The following is a 17,722-nucleotide window of genomic DNA, read 5'->3' on the forward strand; positions in this document are numbered from 1 at the left end:
TCGATTATGAAGTGCAAGGCCCATACGAAAGTGACTGACATTATTTCTCAGGGTAACGACCTAGCTGACAGAACAGCTAAACAGACTGCTCAGAATCAGACTCGTCCAACTGACACGACAAAGACAATAGTTCCGACACCAACACACTGCATGACAGTTAAGGATCCCGCCCTTGATGTAATTGACATACAGACACATGCTACACCAGAAGAAATAAAGAGATGGACTGAATTAGGAGGGATCCAAACGGATCAAGGATGGATGACGAAGGGAAAATCTATATGGTTTCTCCCCGACTCAATGGTTCAGGTCATCATTAACACTATACATAGTCCAGCGCACCTAGGAGAGAAAGCTATGCTAGACAGCATTCAACACATTTGGTTCAATAAACACTTGCGAGCAGCAGCTAAACAGAAAGTACGTACCTGCATGATTTGTTGTCAGTTCAATCCAGGAAAAGGCGTACCTGTAGAACAGGGTGGATTTCAACCCCCCGATCACCCTTTTGAAGTCCTCCAGATGGATTATATCCAGATGGAACGATGTCGAGGATTCAAATATGTCCTCGTAGTTGTATGCGCTCTTTCCCGGTGGACAGAGGCGTATCCCGTCTCATTACACTGCCCCGACTACTGCCAAACAGTTAGTTCGAGAATTCTTCCCACGATATGGTTTGCCCCGTGTCGTGTACTCAGATAATGGCCAGCCATTCTCATCCGAGCTAATGAAACATGTTTCACTTCTGTTAGGCTACCAATGGAAATTCCACTGTGTCCGACATCCCGAGGCAGCAGGTCTCGTGGAGCGACATAATCAAACTTTGAAAATTAGACTGTCCAAAGTATGTAGAGAAAAAGGTGTCGACTGGATAGTAGCTTTACCAGTTGCGCTCTTTTACATGAGAATGGTAGCACACTCTCGAACAGGGCTATCCCCGTATGAGGTGATCTTCGGTAGACCACCAAATATGTGGGGGACGCCTATACCTCGTAAAATCACTGATGTTGATTGTAATATGTTGACAGATTACCTGGCTTCCTTGATGTCTGCACTACAATCTTGTCGTTCACAGGTAGCTGCAGCTTTTCCCGATAACACTGAGGTGAAGCCCCATGACGTGGTTCCAGGTGACCTGGTGCTTATAAGAAATTTCGACAGGAGGAACCCGCTGGAGCCTCGCTGGCAGTCGCCTAAACTCGTCTTATTGACCACAAGGACAGCTGTGAAGATTGAGGGACGTAAAGGGTGGTTGCACTCGAGCCATATAAAAAAATTTCATGGACTACCAACTGAATCGAACTTTCAGCCCTGCATTCCCTCACAGATTGACTCGAAACTCCCCCTGGTTGATGAACCAGAAAAGGAGAATTATAAACTGAAACTAAGGTCTAGCAAGTCAGACAATTTGATTGTTTAAGTCCTCTCCAAGGTGAATCGGTTGAATTTGTCTCTGACATGTATCCTCTAGACCGAAATAGAGAGAGAAATAGACAGAAACAGCTTAAGAAACGTGCGTACTGTAAATCACTTCGTAGTCACTGCATAGTGACATTGTTAATTATGTTTTTTCTAAGTCTTCTGATTATTATTTCCAGTATATTATTACACATGTATTACCCTATCTCCAAGCGTGCTTTCAATGCTACTGCCGAACATTCTTTTAGCGAATTACCCCCGCATGAGTTGTCCTATAGATTTGCGCTGCGCAACAACACATTCATTAGTATGTTACATCATTCTCATCAGACCAGCAATGCTACAAATTGTTGGATATGTGGCCGACTCCCTCCCTATCAGAAATATAGGGGAGTTCTGCCCCTCTTTCCGTATCCATTCACACACAATGGCTCCTGTGGAGCATGGTTTAGTTTGATTAATTCCCTAGATTCAAATTCAGTAGTTTATCAAGACAACTGGGTTTGGGGAAACCTGAACCTAGTTTTACTTAAAGTCTGTTACCCTAACAAGGAGGGACTTCCCAAAAGAACAGGAACTGATCTAGAAAATGAAGTATATGGATTAGGTAACTTTACACTTAATCTTATGATCCTGAATATTGAATCCGAAGCTACACCAATCTTGCCCGCTATGTCAGTATTTCCAGTTAGAGGCGAATTATGTGTAAGAAAGAATGGTTCAATACACATGGGCCATAGTAAATGTATCACTGTAATAGAATTCAGTGATAAAGGCAAGTCTACATTTAGAGCTTCTCGTCACTCCTATTTCGTCTGTGGTCACACCGCATACATACGCCTACCCCTAGATTGGGATGGTACCTGTTACATTGCATTCCTTCTACCACCTGTTTTCCTAGCCCCGCCTGATTATCATAGGAATACCCATTTAGTACACAATAGACAGCAGAGAGATCTCCCGATTGTCGACTACACCGAAACAGCATGGGAGCAATACACAGATTTCAATAAAGGTTTCTTTCCCTACATAGGTACAGTCACTAATAGTAAGCTGATACGTAGATTAACTAGAACCCTTGAAGCAGTAGTGAATGAAACTACTTCCGCCTTAGGCAACTTAACAGAGGAGCAGTCTGCGATGCGGATTGTTGTTCTTCAAAATCGTCTTGTCCTTGACGTCATTCTGGCCGATAGGGGCGGAGCCTGTAGGGTCATCGGATCAAGTTGCTGTGTTTTCATACCAGAAAACGCGCCGTCAGTATATAAGGCCATAACTCGACTTCATAAGATCGTAAGCCAGATACACCAGAATCCAGGCACCTGGACTTGGTCCGGTTGGTTCTGGAGCGTGTTGTCAGCCTGGGGATGGAGGATCCTATCCTTCCTAGGTATTGGCTTTCTCATACTATTCAGTTGTTGCTTGTGTCTACAATGTGGGCCAGCGATTTGTGGTCTGTGTGCCACATCGTGTATCCCGCCTTCAAATTTTCATTCAAGATTCCGGAAGAAGAAAGAAGAACAAATGATGCTATATGAACAGATTGATGGATTGATGAAGATGGATATTTCATAAGGGTCCATAGGGGACAAGGAGGGAATGAGGAAATATGAATTTTATGACCAGTTATGTCCCCTATCTTAGACCCCAACGGCTCCATGTACATGCTACAAGTACATGTATGTTCCCTCCAGTTCCAGCTATGAAGACGCAAATACATGTGCGTCCAACGTCAACATGCCCTCTTTCAGATCCGCCATGAATGGGTCGAATATTCCATTCCTAAGTATGATTGGCCACCGACTTTATATGGTTCACTTTTCTAGTTTTACAGTTCAGGCAAGTAGGCCCTGAATTCTGCCATCAAGCCTTTTCCTGCTTCTGTCTCTGAAATGCTCCAGCTTGGACCTGCATCCGTATCCATGAACTTTGTCCTACTCCCTGCGCGGCTAACGGTGCCTGACGCGGCCTGTTGCCTGCCAAACACTGTATTCAGCCTTCAAGTTATCTGCTCCGCTCCTCACCCAATGCATTCCTGTCTAGTAGTTTAGGTAAACATCCTTCCAGCTACCGAGCAAAGGGCTCGGCCTCGCTGTCTTTATGCAAGTAATTCATAGCCCCTGTTACCATGGAAGATTCCTGCCCCCTCGCATCTCATGTAGACACATAGACGCTTGCACATGCACTAACAGTCAGTATAGAATAGATTCCGTCCGAGAGACCTTTCCTTTTGGATAAAACAGTTCCTTAAACAAAGATATTAGATACGATTTGGGATTAGGTTGACCTGACCCCCCAGACTTCTGTCTCCACATGTAGAGCTAAATGCCAATTCCCCTTCACCCTCTAGTTGCACGTCAATCACACGTCATGCGGCTGCGCGCGCATCTCTGCCAAATATTTCTGCTGACACTGCAGGATTCTCTTATGGATCCACCCACTTGTGACATCATTTTAAATGACGTTTCTAGTATACGCCTGTATTTACGCCTACTTTCATTACGTATGTGTATTCTTATCTGTATTATCAGCTGTTACGCCTCCTGCATCTGTCTTAATGCAATGCTTTTCATATATATATTGTTACTTGTCAATAATGTATTGCCTATCCCTTCCTGAACCTTCGTGGTGATGGAATAAGATTGCCTAGTTCGAACTATAATTCCTTTGTAAGGAATAAAGCCCTTTTCAGAACCTCTAATACCACGGATTCTGCCTCTTATTTTGACTGAGTTATTCTTACTAGACTTTACCGCATAAAAAATAGTACAGGTAATTTAAATATTTACCACACAACACGTAACAAAGATTTACAAATCCGTGCTGCGACTGCTAAAAACTAGGCCTGGGCAAAAATTCCGTTCCGTTCGCGGAAATTGCGATAATTTGACATTTTCGCGTTCCGCGGAGAGCGCGAAAATGTCAAAAATTCTGCTTTCCGCAGCTTGGCGATAATTTGTTTCTTGCTCGCGCTGTAAAATAATACATTCTCGCACGCACGCGATCGCCTTACCTGAATCCCTGCGTTCGCCAACAAGTTTTCTTGATCCGGTCACGTTCTCCATGAGATGTTGGATTGTTTTTAGCCATTTGCGCTGTCTCGCGACAGTTCGCGCCCGCAGTGACGTCATGCGTCGCGCGATCACGTCTTTCTTCTCGCGATCATGCACCGCGAGACAACTCAAAACAAGATGGCTGCGCCCGCGAGCAACCACATGGGTAAATTGGCGACCCGCAATCATGCAGAAAATCTCGCAAACATGCTGGAAAAAAAATTCCGCATCTTCGCGATATTTCCGCTTGTTTGCGATCATTTTAAACATTTTCGCGATAATTTGCTAAAGTGGATTTCGCAAATTCCGCCCACCCCTACTAAAAACCTCATCTGCAACCCAGATCTGACTGGAACTTGGCCTTCTCAACCACCAAGCAGTTGGTGTATGTGCTCTCTTTAACCTATGCCAGTAGCTGAGATAGGCTAAAGTTGGCTCTCTGGAGTCCCAACTATGGAGTGATATTAGCTCCAGTGGGCCCGTCGGATCACATAATCGATTTTTAAATGATCGTATGTTGCAATTGTCTGCGAATGAATTGTGGGACTTAAACCCAAGTCAAAAGGCTTTTAAACTAATTATAAAGAAACCTATTCATCTCTGTTCCTTTCATGCAGACAGAGCAATCCTAGCCAAACCTAAGCATGCATGGGCAGTAATGAACTCATATCAGCCGGCTTTCCCGACGTCATACCTAGCTTGCACATATTCTTTGTACTTAAAACTAAGATTTATGGCGCTCAAAATGGGTGATTGGCACTTTTTGAAACATTTACCCCAGTGGCGTTGTCCATCAGAAGAAATCAAATAGAGGCTGTGGTGTACTGTGGATTCTCCCAGTGATGACAGGCTCATGTAAATTAAATCTAAGGAGTGAGTCTAATAAATTGGGATTCTGAACCTTTCGACAGAGCACCATAGCAGCACTAAACCCAGAAAACACAACCCTGAACATCAGTTTAACGGAATTTATTCACCTCGCCTATAGCAGGTTCAGGCCCTGAAGCGGCCATTCAGGAAGTCCAGTCTAACAAATAACAACCTGTTAGCCCATGCTTGGCATTCTTTAAAAATGATCACATACAAACGTATTACGGCTAATTTTTCGAAGGCATTTTCAGACATCCGATTGGAATTTCATGTCTATACTTACAATCAGCTTTTTTATTATATCTAGTCAAGTTACAATACGGACAATCTTATTAGCTGACCACTTGTGATACCCTTTTATCTGTTTCCAATATTTTTTTACCGTAGTAAAAATGCTGCTAGCACCTGAAGGTACTAGATGAGTATTATATTTTATGTATTTATCTAAAACTTGCTGTTACCTTAAATAATGTGTACTCTTTTAATGTGGGTGCCCTCTTTTTGCACACTTGTAAAGGTTGTTTAATAACCATGTACAATAAAGAATCATTATTCAGCGCATTGCAAATGTTGTTTGATTATATGATGATGTACCCTCCATTGTTGTATTGCACACAGGATCTGCCGCCTCTGTTTCATATGTGCAGTCTGCTATAGGAGTGGACTTATCACCCTTTAACTGCATGTAACATTTGAAGTATGAATTGATTTCCTAGTTTGCAATCATGCATTAACATGATTTTGTATTTCATCAATTAACTGGTATTTTGTAATCATGATTACACTCCAAGATGGCAAGATGGTGCCTAAAGTCATTTTCACTCTACTATCCTCTGGTGCTACGCACTATGGCTTTTATTTAATGGCTGTTGTCACTTTTAATTATCACTCGTGATCCATATACAGCTTGTGTCGAAACGCGTAAAGTATGAAGCCTAATAAACCTCACTTGGATATCCAACTTGTTGGGAGTGCACTTGACTTATCTCCGTTATCTGGAACTTGCTTGTGGAATATATATATATATATATTCACAAAAGTTTCCCAAGATTTGGGACCGCACTCCACGACAGATAAGTTTCCACTTTCTTTATTCAAAAGGCCTGCAGCTTCCCATTCCTGCATATCGTCCCTGGCCTTACGCGTTTCGAATCCTTGTGATTCTCATCAGAGGCCCGTGCAGCGGTCCTTTTAAATCAAACTACATTCCCCCACTTGAGTTTCTATAATATTTGTTTGGCCTCAGATGTGCCTAATAAAGAGTCAGTTGTTGAGCACTCTGGGAAATGTAGTATGTTCCATTGGCATTTTACAACCCTCCAGTGGGTGTTGATGCTGCACGTCGATACGGCCAATTTATCGCCCTCCATTGGGCTTTAGAATGAGACTCTGCATGTCTGCAATAATACATCTGCAATGCCCGTTCAAAAAACAAGGGGTTTGTTTTTGCGGGACCGGCGTTTTTTTCTCCGGCGGTGCGTCGTCCCACGCGGCCTGGAACTGCCGCTTATGTATTCACAAAAGTTTCCCAAGTTTTGGGACCGCACTCCACGACAGATAAGTTTCCACTTTATTTATTCAAAAGGCCTGCAGCTTCCCATTCCTGCATATCGTCCCTGGCCTTCCGCGTTTCGAATCCTTGTGATTCTCATCAGAGGCCAGTGCAGCGATCCTTTTAAATCAAACTACATTCCCCCACTTGAGTTTTTATAATATTTGTTTGGCCTCAGGTGTGCCTAATAAAGAGCCATTTGTTGAGCACTCTGGGAAATGTAGTACGTTCCATTTTCATTTTACAACCCTCCAGTGGGTGTTGATGGTGCACGTCGATATGGGACCAATTCATCGCCCTCCATTGGGCTTTAGATATATACATATATATGTATATGTCAAACACACGGTGACTCACTCGAGAAGCACTCGGGAAGCGTGCAAGGTCACCAGCCTAAAATAAAAAGATATTGACAAGTCCAGGAACTGGTACGTGATTGGCAGCCTTTCTTTTAGCCTGACGCGTTTAAAAAAATTTCTTCCTCAGAGGCTCAAGAAGGTAAGTGCTATTTCTCCTCCCCAGCAGCATTTATAACATGACTCGCCCTTGAATAGGGCAATCGTCATTCTTTGGCACTCTGTGAGTTGGAGTACTAAATCTTTCAATATTTTCGTGCACAATTACTGCTTGCGATAAAGCCCAGATTGGGCCCCAGCCGCTGATCGAAGTCATATTTCTGCAACGTTTCCCCACATATGCGGAGGGTGAATCACTCCACGCGGCCCCCTCTGGATACTGGGGTGGTGCATCCTCAGCTGCTGAGCGGCCGCTTTTCAATGGCAAACACACGGTGACTCACTCGAAGCACTCGGGACGCGTGCAAGGTCACCAGCCTAAAATAAAAAGATATTGACAAATTTAGGAGCTGGTACATGATTGGCAGCCTTTCTTTTAGCCTGACGCGTTTCAAAAAATTTCTTTCTCAGAGGCTCAAGAAGGTAGGTGCTATTTCTCCTCCCCCAGCCGCTGATGATGCACCACCTCAGTATCCACAGGGGGCCACGTGGAGTGATTCACCTTCCGCATATGCGGGAAACGTGGCAGAATGTGTGCTGTGTGGAGGTCGGAAGTAGTGGGATTTGGAACTTTTCGATATATATATATATATATATATATATATATATATATATATATATATATATATATATTACCTACTGGCGGTCGCCAGTAGGTAGTTATAGTTAGGACCACGTTTCCATAGGAAATCCGCAACATTCTATTTTGAATAACTTTGGCGCCGGTCGACGAATCCTCGCGAATTTTTCAAAATAGGTGGGGCGCTACGCTCCGCTCCTTCCCTGAAAGTCTCGGGGGGATTCGTCAAGCGGGGGCTGAGATAAAAGGGGGGTCCCAAAATGCGTTTTTCCCATGCATTTTTCCATAGGACCTTTAGACAGGGCTACAGCCCGAACAGCTGAACAGAATTACTAGAAATTTGGCAGAGAGGTAGTCCTCAGGTCAAGGAAGTGCCTTTTGTAGGTTTGGTGTAAATCTGTTCAGTAGATTCTGAGAAAATAGCCTTTAAATCAATATATATATCTGAGCCAGCTTACGGTGCGCTTACGGTACGCTTACAGTACGCGTACGGTGGCGTGCGCGAGCACGATTCTGATTGGCTCTTAGATCTTAGTAAACATTCGAATCGGCCGAAACCAGGAAGCGGCGGCCGCCATTTCGTGTGTTTCACTCAGAAAAAAAAGAGTGATAACAAGAAAAGGGGGCAAGGAGGAGAGTTACAGACCCCCTAACATTTGTAAGGGGGTCAAAGAAGGACAGAAAAGTACAAAGAAAACATTTATTGATTTAAAAAAAAATCGCGGGGTACGCGTACGGTAAGCTTACGGTAAAAAAAAAAAATAAAAAAAGAAATTAAATACAGATTTAAGTGTTTAGATATTAGGGGGCTCTAAAAAGAGCCGTTGTGTTTATGAAGTGATTTTTAAGTGGTACCTACAAGTAAGTACCGATGCAGAGTCTAAGGTTCAAGAGGAAGACTCTGTTCCCTTCATCATTGAAGTGCACACCATCTCCTCTATAAATGTCTTGCATGTCGTAACGCAAGTTGTTGTGGTAAATGGGACCCATACCATAGTCACGGAGGAAAGCAGAAACAGATTTGTTGACGTGCTTTCTTGCTTTGTCAATCTGTGGACAGAAATGATTGGACCAGTTCCATTTTTGCCTTTGGCATATGTTAGAAAACACATAGGCAGTTTTAGGGAAAAGTGAAAACAGTTGTGCAAAGGTGTCCTTCATAAGCATTTCCAGACCTACCCCAGTCAAAGTGCCTAGGTCATTGCCACCGCAGTGCACTATTATGAGGTCAGGGTGTTGGTTTTGCATGAAGGATTTCACCAATGGCATCAATTGGTGGCACTTTAACCCTCTCTGACCAATCCATTTAATGTCTACATTTGGCAAAGCAAGGTCTCTCACCATACCTGTTTTCTCTGCAAACTTTTCACTCCAGAAGACATAGCTGTGTCCTACAATCCACACTGTGAACATCTTCAAAGGAGATCTGGATGCACTCAGGAGGTGTATTTCAGTAGAATGGTAAAAAGAAATGAAAGACAGTTTGGAAATGGAGGCATACATATTTTTTTTTTTTTTAAAAGAACTGATTGGCTGTTTCATACCATTCTAAACTAAAAACTAGGCTGTATGTGTAAATTTATAGAAGCATGTTTTGTATTGGTACAGAAAAATGTGTTACCAAAGAACAGTACTATGGATTTGCTGTTAGGTTAGAAAAGTCAAGCACTCTTGCTCTGTGGAATTGAAACATTGTTTGGCGAACTTCTGACCTAACTCCACACAGCAGTGTTCCATGAGCTGTTGCTATGGTAGCAGGCAGAAGTCAAGTTGGGGGAAGGGTACTAGGCAGAAGTCAAGTTGGGGGAAGGGTACTTTTGGAAAAGGGTTGGTTTTCAACCAATAGAAATGTGTGATTACATTTGAAAAAAAGGGGGAAGCACTGAGATTTGAAATTAACATGTATATATGTGGAAAAAGAGAGGGAAAGTTTGCCATTATCTGGTTCTGCTGAGAGGAGAGAGGTGTAAAGAACAGAGATCCTGGCTCTGATAATCTGCTGTTTGAGTGCCACATTTCTTTCACAACTAACTAATTTTAAAGGTGAGTTTAGAGTTTGAGAGGGGATGTATATGGTAAATTAAGAAATGAATAATAGAAATGCAATTCTTTTTGTTGAAGTTGTGTTTATTATTTTCTGTTTTGGGAGAAATTTAAATGTGAGGAACAAGTAAAATAATATGGACTATGTTTTCACAATAAATTAAGGTGTACTGGTATAAAAAAAGAATAGTTTAAGGGTTTGAGGTTGGACTCAGTAATGCAAATACATTCAGCATCACTAAGGCTGGTTGCCCTTGCTGGAGTGTAGGCAGTCACCTAGGTTACAAATGGTGCTGGTCTGAAAAAGCAGTTTGGACATGTGCTTTTTAAAAAATCTGAAAAGTGGATTCATAATGTGTCAGTCTGTAAAAGTGATTATCACTTGCCAAAAAAAAGAGCAGTAAGTGTGCTTTCAAATTGGCAAAGAAATTTCGTTTTGTGACTAATGTGAAAACATGACTCTGTGTGCAAAGAGGAATTATAGGCAGAGATTTATTGCGTATTGCTCTGGTGATTTCACAGTTGCATTAGATGGAAAGGGGGAGCCATTTTTTGGTGCAGAAGCAGACTCTTAGCACACACCCAGCTGCTTACCATGTGGAATCATGCACAGTATTCACAAGCGAGTGGGGTTTGAGGTTTCAGTCAGTAATGCAAATACATTCAGCATCACTAAGGCTGGTTGCCCTTGCTGGAGTGTAGGCAGTCACCCAGGTTAAAAATGGTGCTGGTCTGAAAAAGCAGTTTGGACATGTGCTTTTTAAAAAATCTGAAAAGTGGATTCATAATGTGTCAGTCTGTAAAAGTGTTTATCACTTGCCAAAAAAAAGAGCAGTAAGTGTGCTTTCAAATTGGCAAAGAAATTTCGTTTTGTGACTAATGTGAAAACATGACTCTGTGTGCAAATAGGAATTACAGGCAGAGATTTATTGCGTATTGCTCTGGTGATTTCACAGTTGCATTAGATGGAAAGGGGGAGCCATTTTTTGGTGCAGAAGCAGACTCTTAGCACACACCCAGCTGCTTACCAGGTGGAATCATGCACAGTATTCAAAAGCGAGTGGGGTTTGAGGTTTCAGTCAGTAATGCAAATACATTCAGCATCACTAAGGCTGGTTGCCCTTGCTGGAGTGTAGGCAGTCACCCAGGTTACAAATGGTGCTGGTCTGAAAAAGCAGTTTGGACATGTGCTTTTTAAAAAATCTGAAAAGTGGATTCATAATGTGTCAGTCAGTAAAAGTGTTTATTACTTGCCAAAAAAAAGAGTAGTAAGTGTGCTTTCAAATTGGCAAAGAAATTTCGTTTAAGGGCCTAATGTGAAAACATGACTCTGTGTGCAAATAGGAATTACAGGCAGAGATTTATTGCGTATTGCTCTGGTGATTTCACAGTTGCATTAGATGGAAAGGGGGAGCCATTTTTTGGTGCAGAAGCAGACTCTTAGCACACACCCAGCTGCTTACCATGTGGAATCATGCACAGTATTCACAAGCGAGTGGGGTTTGAGGTTTCAGTCAGTAATGCAAATACATTCAGCATCACTAAGGCTGGTTGCCCTTGCTGGAGTGTAGGCAGTCACCCAGGTTACAAATGGTGCTGGTCTGAAAAAGCAGTTTGGACATGTGCTTTTTAAAAAATCTGAAAAGTGGATACATAATGTGTCAGTCTGTAAAAGTGATTATCACTTGCCAAAAAAAAGAGCAGTAAGTGTGCTTTCAAATTGGCAAAGAAATTTCGTTTTGTGACTAATGTGAAAACATGACTCTGTGTGCAAAGAGGAATTATAGGCAGAGATTTATTGCGTATTGCTCTGGTGATTTCACAGTTGCATTAGATGGAAAGGGGGAGCCATTTTTTGGTGCAGAAGCAGACTCTTAGCACACACCCAGCTGCTTACCATGTGGAATCATGCACAGTATTCACAAGCGAGTGGGGTTTGAGGTTTCAGTCAGTAATGCAAATACATTCAGCATCGCTAAGGCTGGTTGCCCTTGCTGGAGTGTAGGCAGTCACCCAGGTTAAAAATGGTGCTGGTCTGAAAAAGCAGTTTGGACATGTGCTTTTTAAAAAATCTGAAAAGTGGATTCATAATGTGTCAGTCTGTAAAAGTGTTTATCACTTGCCAAAAAAAGAGTAGTAAGTGTGCTTTCAAATTGGCAAAGAAATTTCGTTTAAGGGCCTAATGTGAAAACATGACTCTGTGTGCAAATAGGAATTACAGGCAGAGATTTATTGCGTATTGCTCTGGTGATTTCACAGTTGCATTAGATGGAAAGGGGGAGCCATTTTTTGGTGCAGAAGCAGACTCTTAGCACACACCCAGCTGCTTACCATGTGGAATCATGCACAGTATTCACAAGCGAGTGGGGTTTGAGGTTTCAGTCAGTAATGCAAATACATTCAGCATCACTAAGGCTGGTTGCCCTTGCTGGAGTGTAGGCAGTCACCCAGGTTACAAATGGTGCTGGTCTGAAAAAGCAGTTTGGACATGTGCTTTTTAAAAAATCTGAAAAGTGGATTCATAATGTGTCAGTCTGTAAAAGTGATTATCACTTGCCAAAAAAAAGAGCAGTAAGTGTGCTTTCAAATTGGCAAAGAAATTTCGTTTAAGGGCCTAATGTGAAAACATGACTCTGTGTGCAAATAGGAATTACAGGCAGAGATTTATTGCGTATTGCTCTGGTGATTTCACAGTTGCATTAGATGGAAAGGGGGAGCCATTTTTTGGTGCAGAAGCAGACTCTTAGCACACACCCAGCTGCTTACCATGTGGAATCATGCACAGTATTCACAAGCGAGTGGGGTTTGATGTTTCAGTCAGTAATGCAAATACATTCAGCATCACTAAGGCTGGTTGCCCTTGCTGGAGTGTAGGCAGTCACCCAGGTTACAAATGGTGCTGGTCTGAAAAAGCAGTTTGGACATGTGCTTTTTAAAAAATCTGAAAAGTGGATTCATAATGTGTCAGTCTGTAAAAGTGTTTATCACTTGCCAAAAAAAAGAGCAGTAAGTGTGCTTTCAAATTGGCAAAGAAATTTCGTTTAAGGGCCTAATGTGAAAACATGACTCTGTGTGCAAATAGGAATTACAGGCAGAGATGTATTGCGTATTGCTCTGGTGATTTCACAGTTGCATTAGATGGAAAGGGGGAGCCATTTTTTGGTGCAGAAGCAGACTCTTAGCACACACCCAGCTGCTTACCATGTGGAATCATGCACAGTATTCACAAGCGAGTGGGGTTTGAGGTTTCAGTCAGTAATGCAAATACATTCAGCATCACTAAGGCTGGTTGCTCTTGCTGGAGTGTAGGCAGTCATCCAGGTTACAAATGGTGCTGGTCTGAAAAAGCAGTTTGGACATGTGCTTTTTAAAAAATCTGAAAAGTGGATTCATAATGTGTCAGTCAGTAAAAGTGTTTATTACTTGCCAAAAAAAAGAGTAGTAAGTGTGCTTTCAAATTGGCAAAGAAATTTCGTTTAAGGGCCTAATGTGAAAACATGACTCTGTGTGCAAAGAGGAATTACAGGCAGAGATTTATTGCGTATTGCTCTGGTGATTTCACAGTTGCATTAGATGGAAAGGGGGAGCCATTTTTTGGTGCAGAAGCAGACTCTTAGCACACACCCAGCTGCTTACCATGTGGAATCATGCACAGTATTCACAAGCGAGTGGGGTTTGAGGTTTCAGTCAGTAATGCAAATACATTCAGCATCACTAAGGCTGGTTGCCCTTGCTGGAGTGTAGGCAGTCACCCAGGTTACAAATGGTGCTGGTCTGAAAAAGCAGTTTGGACATGTGCTTTTTAAAAAATCTGAAAAGTGGATTCATAATGTGTCAGTCTGTAAAAGTGATTATCACTTGCCAAAAAAAAGAGTAGTAAATGTGCTTTCAAATTGGCAAAGAAATTTCGTTTTGTGACTAATGTGAAAACAAATGTAGTAATATATTTAAATAAAATAAAGGAATTTTTTTTTAGTTTTTTTCAGGTATTGCTGAAGAGCAGTGAACAAAATTTAAGATGCCTACAAAATCCAGAGTAAAAAAAGACCACAAAAAAAACCTATATTTGAAGACAACTGGAGGACCTAAGTTAGTTGAAGATGCTCATGTTGGGAAAAAGAAAAAATCTTCTGGTAAGCAGACAAAACATTTTCTAAAGAACATATTCAAAAAAAGGAAAAATGTACAAAATGTCTGTACTGGAAAGAATGATTTCAATCGAAAAGGACAGGAAAAAATTGAGAATTTAGTTAATGCAAATATACCTTCTGCAACTAAAAAGATTAACTTAAACAGAAAAACAGCGTTTAAAGAGATACGTAGAAAAATGTTTCAGAGAAGAGTTATGTCCAATTTGATAAAGGATGTGAAGAAATATCAGCAAAAGGCTAAGTTTTATAAGAGAAAAAAAGAAATTGAAGCCATTGCAGCAAAGGCATTAGAATTAAACAGGAAACTATTCATTTTAATTTTGAATAGGATGCGTACATTAGACAAAATGGTTAATGTACTGAAATCACATAGCAAAAGGAAAAGAGTAGTGAACAGAACAAACTTTTCTAAAGTGTTTTTAGGAAAATGGATGCATAGTTCAAGTAGTGAACCTTTTTTTAATGAAGAGAGTTATTTTCAAAGTAATAGTTTGCTGCATGCAGTTGACACCAGAGGTCGTGCTTATGAAGTGAAAAATGGTTGCATAATGGAGAAGGAGATAATGGTTCCAAGAGATGAGGTACAAGTGATGGCGGATGAGGCTATGGGGAGACGTCCTAAAGCCCCAGTGTACACTTGGAATTGTAGTAGTATTTGCACTGTGCGTCAGGAATCTATTGATAAATTTCGTGAGTTTCTAAGAGAATATAGTAAAAAAAGTGTAAAACAGAAGATTAAGGTGCTTCAAAGTCTGGATCCATGCAGAGTGAGAGAGAATACTGGTTTGCAGGGTCATTCTCTGGCTTGTCTATCTAGAAAAGTGTGTAATAGTGTTTTCCATCATTTTAGGATGCTGGCTGTTCATCATACTGAAATGAGAAAGTTTGTGAGACGGTTGTATTTTGCTAAAAGTCCAGCAATAAAGTTAGATGAATTGAATAGGGCTCTGTTCCGTGGAACGGTATCAGATGTAGAGAAGGTTGTTGATGAAATTCAGTTTTGTTACTTTGGTCCTGAACAAAACAGTGCAGAGAAGGACACAGTAATTGAGGAAGAAGTGGAAGAGAATGTAGAACCCTCTGTAAGTAAGACATTTAATGATCACATAACAAAATTTGCAATAATCTCTAATGAAAGACCAAATATTACTTGTATTTGTTGCCGCAGAACTCATTATAGAAAACAAACTAGGAATGTTGATCTCTACAGAATGAGTGAAAATGAAGATAATTATAAGTGGAAGGATTTTGCCACATATATATTTCTTGAAAATTGTTTTGAATTGGGTGAAGATCAGCGTATTTGTAAATACTGTTACAACAAGTTAGAGGAAAATAGAATGCCGACCACAGCTGTACATAATAATTTAGAATTGGATGCTATTCCTGCTGAACTTTCTGAATTAAATACATATGAGTCTATACTCATTCAATGTGTTCATCCGTTCCAGACCATAGTACGTATGGAGCCCAAAACTGGTAAATTACCTCCTTCAGATTTACTGAGAGGTTTAAAAGGTAGAGTGGTGTATTTGCCCTTGGATTTGAAAAAAAATATGGAAACTATTGATGCAGATACTTTGGAAACTGAACCATTAATTATTCTGGTTAATGGTGTACCTACAAAGAATAAGAAGATTTGGCAGGAGCTGGTAGATGTACAGAAAGTACAAAGAGCAAATTTGTATTTGAAAAGGAATAACAAATGGTATGAATCAATTTATATAGAAGAAGAAGAAGAAGAAGATTTACAAGAAGACACAGAAACACCAACTGGACAAATTGAAAAAGTGGACAAGTCAAAGGAAGAAGAAATTTATGAACATTTTAGCATACATCCTCTTCATTCAAAAGAAGTTATGGGAGACAATATTGATCTATTTCAGATGAAGAAAGCAAAAGGAACTCCCGTGAGTGTATGGGAGGAGAGCTTGGAAGCTCGATGTTTTCCCCAGCTGTTTCCTAAAGGAAAAGGAGGACGATACGATGAACGTCCGGAACAGATTCCAGCTTCTGAGTATCGGACTACAAGACTATATGCTGAAGATCCCAGATTTCGACAAAGTATTCCTTATTTGTTCCATCTTTTATTTGAAAGCGACTTGTCTGCATTGTCTTATGCAGTAAATCACATTTTAAAAAGTGGAGTACATTTGCAAAATGTGTCTGCTAAGGATTTTATGGAGAAAGTGCAGCACCGAGATGATCATTTGGAAACACAACTGATCAATCTGATGGCTTGTCAGCGTGGGACAAATGAATATTGGTACCGACGCCATGGTGAATTAAAATGCATGTTACGGAATTTAGGAACACCAACATGGTTCGTTACCCTAAGCTGTGCCGAGTACGCTTGGGATGATTTACTGGATTTTCTACGAGAGGCAAATTCAAACATTAAAAACATCGAATACAAGACAGCAGGAGAACTGTGCTCATTGGATCCGGTTAATGTTTGCAGATATTTCAATCATAGATTTGAGGCTATGATGTCCTTCATCTGCAATAAAAAAAATCCACCTCTAGGAGAAGTAGTGGATTTCTTTTGGAGAAAAGAGTACCAGGCAAGAGGTGCTCCTCATATTCATATGCTGTTGTGGATCAAGGATGCCCCAAAGTTTGGAACAGATACTGATGAAGCAGTGTTATCTTACATTGAAGAATATGCAACATGTGCTATACCAAAAAGCACAGAAGAGAAAAAGTTAAAGGAGCAAGTTTTACGTTTCCAAAGTCATCGGTGTGGAAAATACTGTCGACGGAAATACAAGAGCAAAGATAAATACTACACTAAATGTCGATTTGGATTTCCTAGACCTGTTCTTTCAAATGGAAGAGTTAACAGTTTTATGTCATCTGTGAGACATAATATCACAAGAAAATCACCTAAGAATACCTACAACCTTAAAAGAAAAGAAGAATCAAAAAATATAAATGACTACAACCCAGTGATTTTATCCATGTGGAACGCTAACATGGATATACAGTATGTAGCTGACAATTCCATTGCTGTTGCTCGATATGTAACGTCTTACATTAAGAAATCAGAAAAAACAGAATTGAAGGAAATGTGGGAAGAGATTTCTCACGAGAAAACTGTCAGTAAGAAGCTGTACAGTTTCAGTTTGAAGATGTTATCGCATCGAGAAATTGGATCCTACGAATGTTCAGATAGGTTATCTTCTGCAAGTCTCTACTCGAAATCAAGAAGAATAATTTGGGCAAGTTTAGGCCTTGCAGCAATGAGAAATCGGGTACTGAAATCTGTTGGAGAAATTGAATATTTGGCCGAGAATGACCCAGAAAGTACAGATATTTTGAAATCAAACATGTTGGACACATATTATCCCAAGAGAAGTCATCATCTGGAGAACATGTGTCTCTATGAAGTGCTGCAGAACTACATTTATTCACGGAAAGCCGCAGAAGACATCAACAATGGAAAATATAAAGTCATTGGTGAGGAAGGATGTTTGGTGAAGCAAACAAAAGGAAGTTTGATAAATCACCGGAAGCTGAGTTGCGACACTACTGACAAA

Source organism: Triturus cristatus, chromosome 6 (assembly GCF_964204655.1).
Source record: "Triturus cristatus chromosome 6, aTriCri1.1, whole genome shotgun sequence".
Lineage (NCBI taxonomy): Eukaryota > Metazoa > Chordata > Amphibia > Caudata > Salamandridae > Triturus > Triturus cristatus.